Genomic DNA, 5,094 nt, shown 5'->3' with positions numbered 1-5,094 from the left:
GGGCGGGGTGAGGGTGGGGAAGGAGATACAGTTATTATCTCTGTTTTACAGTTGAGGAAATTGAGGTACAGAGAAGTTAAATTACTTTTCCATGGTCCCAAGGAAGGAAGTGTCTGAGGCCAAATTTGAATTCAAATCTTCCAGACTCCAGGTTCAGTGCTCAGTCCACTGCATCCCCTTGTTGCCTCTCTCATAAATAAATGTTAGTGAATATTACAGTAGAAAGAGTCCAAGCCCAGAATCTCATTGATTGGCCAGGATGGAAGCTCCAGTAGGCTTCATGTCTCCACAAATAATCTTGCTTATATTTCCCTTTAAAGGTGCATAGCACAGCCCTCAGTAGAATATAAAGTCCCAAAGGGCAGCCTATTTTTTTGTTTTGTCTTTATGTTCTCAATCAAGTTAAATCAACAAGCAGTTATTAATTATCTACTATGTGCCAAGAATTGTGCTAAGTCCAAAGAGAGAAAGAAAAGCAAAAAGTCCTCAAGGAGCTCCTAGTCTAATGGGGAGACAAGATGAAAGCAACCATGTACATACAAGACACACACAAGGCAAATTAGAGGCAAACGCACAGAGTCATCAGGGGACTGCATGTGGTGGGCCGATGGCTCCTTGCAATAGTGTCCAGCATAGTACGTTAACATGTGTTTGTATGTGTGCACACACAGAATGTCTCCTTTTTACTAGACCTATGAGGTCATTAGAACTGAAAAATCTCATCATTATATCTTTCTATCATCACTTTCCCATCTGGAGAAGGTGTAGGTGTAGCGAGTCTGGAGTAGGTGTACAGAGTGTCCTGGAGGCATTCAGAGGTTAAACAACGTGCCCAGACTCAGGTGGTATATGTTAGAGACCAAACCCAGGTCTTTCCACATAGGAGGGCTTCTCTCTGTTCACTGTGCCACAATGACTTCCCAGCTGCCCTCTCAAAGGGGCTTAATATGTGTTGAATAGATGGGATTGTCCTGGAGAAGAGGGTTATTTCTGAATCCTCGTATGGAATCTAAAGTAAACCCAATCAGCTGTCAATCTAAGTCAGCCATGTTGCCATGTTGCCTGCACGCCCAGGGACAGATTGGGAGCTGCTCACTTTCTGTTAGAATTACAGCCATGCCAGCTGCCCACGAACATCACCCGATTTCTGCTGTCTTGCACACACTGTCTCCAGGCGGCCACTCACTGTGCAGGAGAATGAAGCCCTGCTCCGATAGATCAAAATCCATTTTAAATAGACCCAGCTGTTCTCTAGTGGTAGGTGTTGTGCAAGAGAGGAAAGAATCTCCAGGAAATGTGAGGGCTTTTTACCAAGGGATGGGGTCTCTGGGTGAGGTTAACCAAAGGAAATTTCTAGTAAGTTATAGAAGCATTTATTGCAAAATTCAAGATCTCTTTTGCAAACGAAATAAAATATAAATTCAAGATGATATTTAATACAAGGGTTTTGACCTCATAGAAAAGTTAGGAAGATTTGGATGGTATCAATGATAGGAATATATATGGATGGATGGATGGATGGATGGATGGATGGATGGATGGATGGATGGATGGATGGATGGATGGATTGAGGCAGAGAGGGAAACAGAGACAGAGAAAGAGACAGAGAGAGAGATAGAGAGAGGTCAATTCTCATGCACAAATAATTCTTTTGATATAATTTCATAAATGGTTCATACTATCTTTCAAATATTGATTTATTTTCCCCCAGAGAGGGCATTAACAACCTACTTACTGATTTTACTTCTTTCCCTTAATTTTTCTTTTGAGATTGGCCTAGTTTCAATGGGGAGCAGTTGCAATATCAAAGAGTCATTTTAAAGAAAGTATTCTTAAACTGTTTTGTATCATGAGCCCCTTTGGCTCATGGAAACTCATGGATCCCTTTTCAAAAGCAAGTTTTTAAAAGTATAAAGTAAAATACAAGGGTTTACAGAGGAAACCAATTATATTGAAATAAAAAATGTTATTTTTCTTGCCCAAGTTCACAGATTCCTTGAAATCTCTCCCCTCTTGGGGATTTTTGGACCTTAGGTTAAGAACCCTTGTTTTAGAGAGTGGTCACACAAAGCAATAGACCATGGGTAAAAAAATGCTATGGTATTTCATTGGCTCATTTTTTAGAGGGCTCTGCTCATCTTGAAAACATTGTGAAATATAGCCCACCATTATCTTGCATTTTATTAATAAGAATTCTGGGTTCTTATTAATTCTCCATTATTATTCTCACGTCAGTATGTCTAAAGTATAGTGATTGATGTTCATAATGATGACCCTGAGGCGCGGCAAGATTCTGAAGTGCCTTGTGAATAACCAACAAGATATTTAATTAGGTTCAGTGGAGATGTGGTTCTGTCAGATTCTGATTCTTGGGAAAGTGTGTATGTGTATGTACATATACAGATTGTGTTCATATACATGCATGCATAGAGATTTTTATATATTATACATACAGACATATACACATATTTGTTGTTCAATCATGTTTGACTCTTTGTGACCCCATTTGGGGTTTTCTTGGCAAAGATACTAGAGTGGTTTTGCCATTTCATTCTCAAGCTCATTTTACAGATGAGAAAATTGAGGCAAACAGGATTAAGTGACTTGCCCAGGTTCACATAGCTGATAAGTATCTGAGACCAGATTTGAACACAGAACGATGATTCTTCCTGACTCCAAGCAGAGCACTCAATGCATTGTATCACCCATATGCCTACATACATACATACATACAGTGGAAACCTCATGCCCGGGGTTCAGATCTGCCATTGGCTAATTTTTTCCACCCTATGGGGAAGAAATCTGGTGCTATCTCTATTCCTGAGATTGCAAAAGTACAATACTAGTTTAAAAATCACTGAAAGCAGTGTTTAAAAATGCTATAAGATGGAGACATTGCTCCTTAAAATCTGTCTCATCTAATCTAATGAAAGATACTACTTAGTACAAGTGAAAATCATATTGGATTTGGAGTCAAAGGACCTAGGTTTAGATACTGCCTTGACACCCATTACCTGTGTGTCCATGAGCAGGTGAATTAAGCTCTCTGGGACCCAATTTCTTCACCTCTAAAATTTAAGGGATGGAATGACATGATCTTCCAAGTTCTCTTTCTAGGTCTAAATTTATGATCTTATCATTTCTTGGAAATAGAACTAGCTTGGGATTCAGGACACCTGCCTTCTTGCCTTGGTTCTGCCGCAGTTGCCTGGGTAACCTTGACTAAGACCCTTAATCCATCTAGGCCTCAGTTTCCTTGTCTATAAAGTGATAGGATTGGATTGGCTTATATGAATATGAATGTAGAAAATGAAATGAAGTCAACGGTCATCCTCTAATCAAGCTCTCCTTGTTTTACAAATGGTTTCCAAGATCCCCTTTGTCTCCAGGATCCTACATGTATGTGTTTCCTAAATGAGTTCCCTACATTTATGTGTAGGTCAACCCTAGAGTGGGAGTGTCAAGAATGTTGATGGAAGGAGGAGAGGGAACCATGACTCAAAGCCAAGAAAGACATAGTTACTGAGGATTAGGATTTTAAGGTCCCCATTTTTTATTTTAAAAGTATGTAAGTAAAGTATCCACACCAAAAAATAAGATTCCTATTCTGATGAATGGGATACATAATAACAATGAGAACCAGGACATCTATAGCAGTGCTTTAAAGTTTACAAAGCACTTTCTCATCTGAATCTCTCTACAATCCTGTGAGGTTGGGACTGCAGTTATCATTATGTCTAATTTGCAAAATGGGAAACTGAGGCTCAGCGAGGTTATGCTATTTGCCCAAGGTCACACAGCTAGTGTCAGAGGTGGGATCTGAGCTCACATATTCCTAACTCAAATTCAAGAGCTTGGTATACTATACCAAACTTTAAAAATATTAAACCATAAAAAAAATACCCCACCCCTTGATCGTGCACATAATTTACTATACTTTTCCCAGATGATTTATACTGTCAACTAATTGATCCAAATTAGGTTGATACACTCTAAAAAGGGTTCTTACTTCCAGTTCTTGCCCTCACTCAGGGTAGTTATAATCCAGTGTTCAGCTGTGTCATTCATCACTCCACTAAACCTGTGAAGTTATCTTTATATGCACTTTTTGACATGGAGGATGGGGTTAGCAAAGTGGAGTACCACTAGGAATCATAATAGCCTTTTTTGTGAGGGTTTTCTGCACACGTTCTCTGACTCTCACCATCATTGCTTCACTTGGATTGCTCTACTGAAAAATGGGTCCACTCAATCCCCATTGGCCGATTGGTAGACGATTCCTAATTCCATCACTGACCCATTAAAGTTACTGCCTTTCAGGGGTCCAGGTTCTCCATTCAAAAGAGTCTAGATAAAACCCAGGGGTAATAACAAAATATGTATGAGTAACAGTGAGTATGTTTCTATAGAAAACAATTTGTATATCCTTGGGGAGGGGAAAAAAGAAGTGTAGGTGGTCCATAAAGTCAAGTTGTTACAACTGGTGTTGCAGCCTTTTAGATTACCTATAAAAACGTATCTGTAGGAAAACTTTTATTTCTTGGGGCAGTTAAAATGATAGGTCCCTAGGGAGAGAAGGTGGAAACTGGGGAGAGGAAGCTGAAAACCAAGAGGATTTGGAACTGGTAACTTCCTCGTGGCAAGACCAGTGCCAATCAATCAATTGGTATTTATAAAGCCTCGACTGTGTGCCAGGCACTGTGCTAAGCTCTGGACCAGAGGTCCCTGAGACTATGGACTAAGGATACCTCTCCCTTTCTCATTTCTTCAAGGAAGAAGACTAGGTGATCTCTGATGTACATTTGAATTTTGCCATTTTGTTCTAAGGCCCCTCCCAGCTCTGATATCCTGTGTTCTGAGGGCCCTCCCAGCTCTGACATTATATGTCCTAAGGCCCTCCCAGCTCTGACATCCTGTGTTCTGAGGGCCCTCCCAGCTCTGACCTCCCGTGTTCTAAAGGCCCTCCCAGCTCTGAATCCTGTGTTCTAAGTGCCCTCCAAGCTCTGACACTCTGTGTTCTAAGGTCCCCCCCACCACCTGTGACACTCTGTGTTCTAAGGGCCCTCCCAGCTCTGACATCCTATGTTCTAAGGG

Source organism: Petaurus breviceps, unplaced genomic scaffold (genome assembly GCF_028583685.1).
Source record: "Petaurus breviceps papuanus isolate PSGF00001 unplaced genomic scaffold, PetGlider_PUasm1.0 91041, whole genome shotgun sequence".
NCBI classification, from domain to species: Eukaryota; Metazoa; Chordata; class Mammalia; order Diprotodontia; family Petauridae; genus Petaurus; species Petaurus breviceps.
Note: the sequence above shows the minus strand (reverse complement) of the source record.